This window comes from Sinocyclocheilus anshuiensis, unplaced genomic scaffold, assembly GCF_001515605.1.
Source record: "Sinocyclocheilus anshuiensis isolate Anshui unplaced genomic scaffold, SAMN03320099.WGS_v1.1 scaffold590, whole genome shotgun sequence".
Lineage (NCBI taxonomy): Eukaryota > Metazoa > Chordata > Actinopteri > Cypriniformes > Cyprinidae > Sinocyclocheilus > Sinocyclocheilus anshuiensis.
In genome coordinates, this window is record NW_015544192.1 from 251,291 (window position 1) to 262,105 (window position 10,815).

The window sequence follows — 10,815 nt, forward strand, 5'->3', positions numbered from 1 at the left end:
ATGCATAATCTAAACACTGTTCTTTATACAAGCTTGATTTGATTAAACAGATAGAAGTTAATCAATAATCCACTTTTAACTTCTCTGATCTGTTGCTGGTTTTCTAAAAATGAATGGATTACATACTAGTCAAGCACCCTGAATCACAATCCGTTAGAATTTACTGATAATTTCACTGCACATTGTGAGAGTAATTACCTGGCGCATATCACTTCTAAACAGCCTGAGTGCTCATTAATGGGATTTCAGACTCCGCACCTAGAGGTAGTCAGCACTCTTCCTCCCGCTCTAGCCCACTCCTGGTTAGTCATGGCACTAATGTTAGTCGGTGTGCAGATATTTTTGGCATGTTTCTCCCTCCCATGATGCTGCTGAGGTACTTCTCAGCAGAATGTGGTGCTGTTAATTGGGGTGTAAGTGTGTGCGTGTGCAAGGCAGAACAGCTGTTTGGAACATGAGCGAGCTGAGCAGTGCAAAAATGACCGGGCTGACAAGAGTCTGCAAAATGTTTTTTTTTTTTCATTTTTGGTTGGTTGGTGTTCACCATTTGACAACGTTTCTTTGGCAATCTGAGGTTACTTAGATTATGCTTCTGCTTCCATAATAATTACCCAAAAGGATTTTAGCGTTTTTGCAGATTTACCTTTTAGACTGCATGATTTTCCAGCTTTTAAATTGACTTGCATCTGAATGGCTTCAGGCACCGGTGGTCTGACATTGGTCCTGCCAGACTTGTAGCTGAGACTTGGCCCTGAGATTGAAATTCCTCCATGCCACGGTTTGGAATTTACCAAGCTGGAATAACTCAGCAGTGCCAAGTGTTATTAAACAATAGATTCATTCAGTACTGTGTCACAAAGCACAGCGCTGGTCACTGCCCCAGCTGGAAGAGTGGAGGAAATCCAATCTGCCTCAATGTGATTTGTGGAAGTTGTCACATTGATCTGATACAGATGAAGGAAATTATTTCAAATCCCCTTGCTGCAAACGATATTCAGCCTGGTATAAGACTCTGTCATAGTCTAAAACTTTTTCTTTCTTTGGTCCTATTAAATTGTATAAATCTTGTTTCCTGGAAAATGAGTCACTGCATAGATATAGAAGGGTAATATTTGCAATGTCAACATTTTTTCCCCTCACAGTATGTGTAATAACTCTGTGTGTTTTTTCCTTCTTTAATACCTAACCAGATTTTTCAGACTTTATTAACTGTTCTGTGAGCCTTTGCTCACAAGGCCTCTGCAAGGACCAAATTTAACATTTCATCTCTTATTCCTGCTCATAGCCTATTTAATCATTCAAAGAACACTTTGGGGGAAAAAATAAAACAAACTAGTTTCCCCACCTTTAGTTGCTGGATGGCTTTGTGCCGGTGCATGTGAATGTCAGTGTTAAGGGTGCTCTGATCAGGATTTTTGGAGCTGATCACCAATCGTCGATCACAGGAAGCCGATACAATCACCGTTACCAATCTTTTTGAAGCCGCCTTTTTATCATGTAGAATTATTTATAGTGATGCTTCAATCAGGATTTTGACAGACATTCATTCAGGGCCTGAATTAAATTTTTGAAATTGGGGGTATTCCCCTCTTAGGTGACTCTTGTGGAGGGAATTTTTTAACTTAAGGGGGGCATTTTTTAGACATTTTTCAAAAATATATAATTCTCACCTAAATGTTTGATCATGCATCTTTTTTATATATATTTTTACTTTTTTTTTTTTTGCATTTTTGTTTTTACAGTGGGGCAACTGCTGCACAATAGCTTACACTAGGGATGCACCGAATGTTTGGCAAACTAAATTAATAAGCGAAAAGACCGGATAAATTGTACCGAACAATGACGTGACGCGATCAAATAGTGGCGCGCACTAATGCAGCAAACATGTCGGCAGTGTGGAAGCATTTAAAAGTGTCCGAGAAAGATGCAAAAACCATTATAAGCACCGACAGCAAGAGACTGTTTAGTACTGCATCTCATGTCTCCGATGAGAAGTGGAAAGGGTGGTTGTTGCTGGTTACTGTATGATGACTGAAATCGCGAAATGCCCTTAAACAATTAAATAAACTGCAGAACGTTGTGCTTTCTAATACACGCATGAATTGCATGTATACAAACAGCTGCACGAGCTCGCGGCGCCAGGGTTCAAAGTCCAAAGCGCGAGGGAAATCTGCGCTGAAATAGTGTTACTTGTCAGTTGCTCAGTAACATTTTTACAAGGCATGTGACAATGCGATACGTGCAACCAAACGTATTCCCAAATTCGTAATGAAAATAATTTATAAATCTGCTGTTGTCAACAAAAAAAAGCACTGAGGTCTTCCTGCGGGTTTCTGCCAAAATAAAAGCTGAGAGAAAGCAAGAACTCCATCAACATTAGTAAATGTTATTATTGTAATTTTTATTGTTGTTCTGTAAAATAAAATTTAAAAAAGACAATAATAATGATAATAATAATAATTACAACAGCTCTATTAATACATTTATTATATCATTCACAGATAGTGTTCAGGCTAGGATCTGTAATATTTTCTAATGTTTTAAAAGAAGGCTCTTCTGCTCAGCAAGGCTGCATTTATTTGTAGAGTAAAAAATACATGCCTGATTCATGAAGGGGGTCTCAAAAATGGCCAAAAAATATTATTTTACTAACTTATTCATTTTAAGTTAAATTGTGTTTTATTGATATAATGTCTGCTAGAATGTTCAAAAATGTTCAGTGTTAAGTAAATATTTTTAAAGCACATTTTGGCTATTTCATTTATGCAATGGTGGAAAAAAATGGCAAAATGGGGGAAAAAAATGCAAAAAAAAACGTGTTCGGCCTTCGGCCCAGTGTTTCATTTTGTTCGGCTTCGGCCAAGAATTTTCATTTCGGTGCATCCCTAGCTTACACACAGCGCAAGCCTGATTTATTGAGCTATACACGCTAAAAAATGTTAGCTCAACAAAAAAAAAATTTATGCAACAGTTTGCATTAATTTTTTTTGAATTATGACACCTAATGAAATTATGTTCAGCCAACAAACTACATTGTGTTAGAAGAACTTAATCATTTGTAACATAAACATATTTTTAAGTTAATTACTCAAAAAAAATAAATAAATACATTTAAGCTGCTCCAACTAATGGATTTGTCGGCTTGGAGCCAATTTATATTATCTTTCTTTTAGTTCAAATCCACAGCTATCATAGCACACGCTAAATGTAACTTATTTAGCATGCACAATGACCAAGTAAGATGTTACTTGTCACTGGCATTAGCGCAGTCATTGCTAATAGAGTCAATGTAGTGTTTACCTTCATGTGGTCTACTCTTCAGCACACAATGGTAACCATGAAAACTTCAACATAACAGAAACTCTTTAAAATGTCAAACATATGTTATGTCAAACATAACATAAACACTAATAGGTCTTTCCCTTCACTAAAAAAGCACATAAAATAACACTTAATTTCAACATTTACTCTCCTTATCCAGTCCTATGCAAAGCATGCTGGGAACTAGAAATCCACTACCCAATTTCCAAAGTTAACAAGACAATTTTATTGATTTGAAGTTATTTGAAGCCATCTGCGCATTTTAAGATAAAGAGAGAGAGTGCGCGTTGATTCACTCACGCTGTTTGTGAAATTGCGTCTCGCATAAAGTTTTCAAATGATTTTGTAAGTTATTTAATGAAGAAATATGAATTAATTGTACCTCACCTTCAGCGTTATAATTATTTTACCCCGCGGACAGATATTGAGACTGTGCTGCTGCATGTCATGCAAGAACTCCATCAACATTAATAAATGTTATTATTGTAATTTTTATTGTTGTTCTGTAAAATAAAATTTAAAAAAGACAATAATAATGATAATAATAATAATTACAACAGCTCTATTAATACATTTATTATATCATTCACAGATAGTGTTCAGGCTAGGATCTGTAATATTTTCTAATGTTTTAAAAGAAGGCTCTTCTGCTCAGCAAGGCTGCATTTATTTGTAGAGTAAAAAATACATGCCTGATTCATGAAGGGGGTCTCAAAAATGGCCAAAAAATATTATTTTACTAACTTATTCATTTTAAGTTAAATTGTGTTTTATTGATATAATGTCTGCTAGAATGTTCAAAAATGTTCAGTGTTAAGTAAATATTTTTAAAGCACATTTTGGCTATTTCATTTATGCAATGGTGGAAAAAAATGGCAAAATGGGGGAAAAAAATGCAAAAAAAAACGTGTTCGGCCTTCGGCCCAGTGTTTCATTTTGTTCGGCTTCGGCCAAGAATTTTCATTTCGGTGCATCCCTAGCTTACACACAGCGCAAGCCTGATTTATTGAGCTATACACGCTAAAAAATGTTAGCTCAACAAAAAAAAAATTTATGCAACAGTTTGCATTAATTTTTTTTGAATTATGACACCTAATGAAATTATGTTCAGCCAACAAACTACATTGTGTTAGAAGAACTTAATCATTTGTAACATAAACATATTTTTAAGTTAATTACTCAAAAAAAATAAATAAATACATTTAAGCTGCTCCAACTAATGGATTTGTCGGCTTGGAGCCAATTTATATTATCTTTCTTTTAGTTCAAATCCACAGCTATCATAGCACACGCTAAATGTAACTTATTTAGCATGCACAATGACCAAGTAAGATGTTACTTGTCACTGGCATTAGCGCAGTCATTGCTAATAGAGTCAATGTAGTGTTTACCTTCATGTGGTCTACTCTTCAGCACACAATGGTAACCATGAAAACTTCAACATAACAGAAACTCTTTAAAATGTCAAACATATGTTATGTCAAACATAACATAAACACTAATAGGTCTTTCCCTTCACTAAAAAAGCACATAAAATAACACTTAATTTCAACATTTACTCTCCTTATCCAGTCCTATGCAAAGCATGCTGGGAACTAGAAATCCACTACCCAATTTCCAAAGTTAACAAGACAATTTTATTGATTTGAAGTTATTTGAAGCCATCTGCGCATTTTAAGATAAAGAGAGAGAGTGCGCGTTGATTCACTCACGCTGTTTGTGAAATTGCGTCTCGCATAAAGTTTTCAAATGATTTTGTAAGTTATTTAATGAAGAAATATGAATTAATTGTACCTCACCTTCAGCGTTATAATTATTTTACCCCGCGGACAGATATTGAGACTGTGCTGCTGCATGTCATGCCAAACCTTTCATGACAGGCACGTCGTCACCTTGAGATCGGTTTCTGAGATCAGCCTTTATAGAGACTGCCGATCAAACTTCCCAAAGTGATTTTCGGATGATAGCAATCGGTAGCCGATTAATCAGAGCAGCCCTAGTCAGTGTTATTCTTGTATTTATATATAAGTAGAATGAAATTGCATTAATTGCTCTGTCCCACTGTTTCTCTTATTTGTTTCTCTTGTCACATTAATAAATCATGAATTTTTCATGATCTCACCTCAGTCAGATAAAGTAGTGGCCCAAGCTTGTGTGACAAATGCTAGTGTGAAGTAATTAGCCCGAATAGAGTTCTGCTTAATTACTGTTGGTTGATTATATATTTCTGTGCATAATGTGCTTGGGCTAAGGCTGACTTTATCTGATCACAGCATCAGATAAATTGAATGTTAAAGTGAGGAGGTAATTTGTGTGTGTTCAGTTTGAATTGTTTCCTTCATAGAAGAGCTTTGAAGTTTTTTGCTGTAATTTAATGATTTTTTGATCATTAAAAAACTTAATAGAAATGTTGACCAGGTTGAGGCCTAGATATTGTCCCAGGTTTCTTGTGCGTAATTGTGTGGGTGGTCACCACCCCCCGTTTTGTCCATCCCTTTCTGGGAGCTCTGTCCCCTGACTCATTTACCCACTTTCAGTGGGATTACCACAGGACAATCCCTCCAGCCACAAAAAAAAAAAAAAACACCAGGCGGATTCGGAAACGGCCGTTGCAGTCTAAACTGGTGTAAGTCAATTATTACTAAGGATAACTACAACCGACTCTGGGGGGAAACTAGCCTGCTTTGAAGTTAAATTCTGGATGTTAAAAGCTAGTACAAGCCATAGCGATAGAACTGACAGTAATTGAGAAAACAAGACGCAAAAAGATTCTTTTTATCCAAAGCCTGTCAATGAGCTCTTGAAGAGTATGAATTAATAAGTGGGATTTAGAATTGAAAAAGCATCTTTCATTTCCTCTCCATGCCCCACCAAGAACACACTTCTTCTAATAGGAATTGCAGAGCAGACCATTGATTGGTTCACTATTGAGTGGGATCTTTGGGAAGGTGTCTTTTTGAGGTGCATATTTACGTCTTGCTTTCTAAAAGTATGTGACGTGTTCATAAACACTTCCTGACCGACTCTGTAAGAGTTTTAAATTATTTCTTCCAATATCAAACATGATATGCATTACCGTTCTTTGTAGTATCAAGAGTATCCATGTTGTTTTATATTCCGACTTAAAAGCACAACTCGGGAAATGAGAAATGAGCATTCAAGGAGCGCGTGAATGCAGTAATTACACTTGCTCTGATGGCAGCAGGTAGCCTTCCGTTAACTAAGCTAAACATGCTTAAATTAAAATGCCTAAAGCTAAACTTCCCTTGTATTCACATTCACAAAAGAGAACATTATAACCTTTTTACTCCACGACACCAGTCAAATGCTTCCTTTTGTGATCTGATGTGGCTTCTTGTCACAGAATGAGGCAGAAAATGTTCCATAGGCTACTTTAAAAAGAATACATAGATTAGCAATGGATTATAAATATACTTAATTATTATGAAAATACCAGAGATGGCTTGAAGAACACCGATAAACTGTATTGGCAAAACTCTTTCATCTTCATTTGACCCTCTAACTCTAGCACTCTCTATTCTAATGCTACTTCTAATTTTATCTGCTTGTTTTTTTTTAATTAAAAAACCTGACCCTCTAACACTCTCTATTCTATTTTTATTCTAACTACTTGTTTTATTTATAAAGAAAAAAGAGCCTCTAACACTAGCATTCTCTATTCTTTCCACTTATTTTCTTTTTATTTATTATAAATAATGACCTTCTAACACTAGCATTATCTGTTCTTTTTCTGTTCTGTTGAATTGTTTTATTTAAAAATGACCCTCTAACACTAGCATTCCCTATTCTTTTTCTATTCTTTCTACTTGTTTTCTTTTTATTTATTATAAAAACAAAATAAGCAAACGAACAAAAAAACCTAACGTATACTGTTAGGTGAAGCCCCACCCACGAACCCCGCTCCCTACTCTCCTTTTTTTTGGAAAACTAAAATATGGTCACCCTATTATAAATATACTTAATTATTATGAAAATACCAGAGATGGCTTAAATAACACAGATAAACTATATTGTTGCAGTCGAGTGTTTGTTGTCTTTGTTTTATCATTCAAAACGTTTATATGTTCTGTTTACTCAGTAGGGCTGCAACTAACGATTATTTTGATAATCGGTTAGTTGGTCTATTATTTTATCGATTAATCGGATTAAAACAAAAATGTATTGACAAAAATCACACTATTCCACATTCTGCCCAGTGTCCTTCAAACAAACGTGCCAACTGAATGCTATGAAAACATACAGTGCTTAACAATTTATTAGACCACCTGCCATAATAAAGAGAAAACACATTTTAGGAATTTTAGGAATCTGTCAAAAAAAAATTTAAATCAAAAAATGTTAGTCATTTATTGGGCAAATAAACTTAAACAACTAAATAGTATTTATTCAGATTACAAAAATGGCCTCCTATGCCCTTCATAACAGCTTGCATTCTTGCTGACATTGTTTATGTACTTTTTGACTGTAATTGTGCATCTGAAAAAAAAACCAATATAAAGCTCTCTGCCTTTCTTTCATGGATAACAGCAATAATTATATTATAGCATTAGAAATGGCCTACTACTGTTACTAAATAACTTACGCATATTGGAGGACTAACCAATACAGAAAGCTAAAAAATGATTTTGGTAATCACACTAGTACTGTTAGTTTAGAGCAGCAGTGGCACAAACCATAATTTGTTAAAAACCTTCCATAAATTTGTTTTAATAAATTTGTTAAGCTTTGTATATAGTGAATATAGTTTAAATCTCTGCATTAAAAATTTTAATAATAATAAAGATGATAAATATGAATAAAATCACAAACTCAGTTGTAACCAATAGGTAAGAGTAATGTTCTGCAGGAACACACGTTCACTTTGACCACAGGCACGTCTTCCTGTCATTTCTTTATCCTGTGTAAGGAGGTTATGAAGAGTCTGATATTTATATTCAGACAATTACACGCTGTTATCCCCTTACAGTTCCTACTCTCATAAAATACTCTCAATGCATGTTGCCCTTTAAACCTTAATTTAACTTTCAACAACATATTTCAGCACAATGAATTTTTGCGCTGATTATTTATTGTCTCTGTTTTCCGTCTGTCTGACGCGCGTGCACGCGGCCGCCGCTTTCAGTAAAGATTTCAACTTAACGCAGACTGTCAGCACGGACCTTTATGCAAAAATGGAAATGCTCACGTGAATTTGTGACATATAGATAAGGATATGACCGTAAACTAAAAGTTTTTGCGCTGAGGACGCACACGCATCATCTGTCAAAGCGCCTGACAGGGCAAGCCATTACGCTAATACATTAACTTAAAGCTTAAAATAAAGAATTCTCATGTTTTGGGCATCTTGGATGACGTAACTCTCCCGCAGCATCTCATTCTGTTTCCTCGACTATTTTTAGATGCATTTTGTCCATAGAAATGCGTAATTCAGTACTGTAATTTGATGCAACCGGCTAAAGTTGGATGTGCACTAAGGGCAGACCCGACTAATCGATAATGAGAATCGTTGTCGATGATTTTCATAATCTATAATAATCAGTTATTTTTTTATAAGTATCGATTTGGCACCAGTATCGAAAAAAAACCAAACAATACCCAACCCTATTTTTAAGTGTATTTACTTTGACTGTAGGCTACAGCACAAAAAAGCAGGACTTGGCAATAAACACAATTAAACCGGACAAAACAGCAGCATTAACTACACAGAGCCGTTGTTCACTGACGAGCTGCGCAAAAAATCGCGCGAATATAACCCATGGTAGAACCATCAAAAATTGAGGGGGGACAAAAAAACACACAAAACATTAAGCAAAACAACGTCAGACAGGCAAATCTCATGGTCTCGCGAATCCAGTTGCTTTGCTTCTGCAATGCTCCTGGTGTGAGTTGGCACAGTGTGGAGGATGGAACAAAACCTCATCGGAGCCGTAATGCGCCGCAGACGTGTGCAGGGTGAACAAGGGGTGAAGGAAGCTGGAGATTCAGTCCTATTATCCTACTGCAGGGTGTATTGTCATGCATTTGTGTGTGTAAGACGTTTCTAAAGGAGTGTTTTTGCACAGCTGTGAGGAACATTTGATCCCTTCAAATTCATACGTTTGTACCTAAAGACTTGGTCTGTTAGAATGTATGTTTACTTGCACAATTATAATAGAGGTACAGAAGGTTTTTGTGTAGTCTAGCTACAGTCTTAATCTAAGTGCATGAAATAATGCATAATTGAACGTTATAAATACACTTTGTCACAATTTCAGCTGAAACATTGTTGTAGCCCGACTGAAATCTACTTTTAAAGCTTAAAGAATCTTCAGACCATAGGATTGTAGTGCTGTGTTCGATACATCGATACGACGAGCTGTCTCTGTATCGATATTGTGGCACGTGTGCAGCAGTGGACCGCGCTTGATTTGAATACAAGGACACCGTTTAAACGGAGTAGAAAAGTGCAAGGTTTCTAAAAAAAATAATGAATCGAGCATAATATATAGCCTAGGCTACAACAAGGTTTAATCTGGCCACAGAGGAACACAACTGGGGTTGCCTGATATAAAGAGACACAATCCCCAAAACAGAGCTTCACACTTGTGCAATCTGCTAAATGTGTTACTTATCTTTGTCAACCTGGCAACCATGTGTACGTACGTGCGGTCTCTCCACTGTGGATAAAAGCGCTGGCTTTCTGAAAACACCGGTAAGCTTGCAGTTTAGCAATCTCCACTTCGATATTCTATCCTCAAAAACGTGTAATTCATCAGGTGTTCATTTATGAGAGAGAGAGAGATGCTGTGTATGTATGAATTACCACCGTTTTGCCTTGTTTCTCTATTAACAGTTAATCTGTGGCTTTAATTGCTTTAGAAACGATGATGTTACCAGCTCCTTGTTGAGAAAGATAATGTAGCTCTTCGGCGATTAAGCTATTTTATTGATAAAATTGCGGGGCAGCAGTAGGGTTGGGTACCGAAACCTGGTACCAATATGGCACCGGTACCTATGTAACCGGTATGTACTAGAACCGAATCCGAACGCAGATTTCGGTGCCTCATTTTGGTGCCATGCCTGAGCGATCGATTGAAATATTTGTCCTCTGGTTCTCCGAAACGGATGTAAGAAATATCATCGCGGCACCGCATGTGAAAAATAATTTCCCGACTGAGAAAATGCGCGTGAACTCAAGTCGGAAAGCTTTTTTTTTTTAAATAAGTATCGATTTGGCACCGGTATCGAAAAAAACCCAAAGATACCCAACCCTAGGCAGCAGTGCTAAAAAGTTTGTGTGAGCACTAAAAAGAATGTCTTTATGTGCACGCAGCGTGATCTGTGTGACTAAACGTGTGTGCGTGCGGTACAGTGAAGACAGCGCATTAGTTTAGAACTCTTCTAATTTTTATTTTTATTTTTTAAACGTAGAGAGTGTGTTAATTTGTGCAATGATAACCTACCAGCAATGTAAATATGATTTTTAAACATATA

The 10,815-nt window shown here is 36.2% G+C and overlaps 1 protein-coding gene across 1 annotated transcript in view; it reads left to right on the top strand.

Annotated features, from left to right (window-relative positions):
* LOC107696533 (exostosin-1b-like) overlaps positions 1 to 10,815 on the top strand; it is a 95,886-nt gene that overhangs the window by 2,663 nt on the left and 82,408 nt on the right. The gene's annotated exons all lie outside the window — the stretch shown is intronic.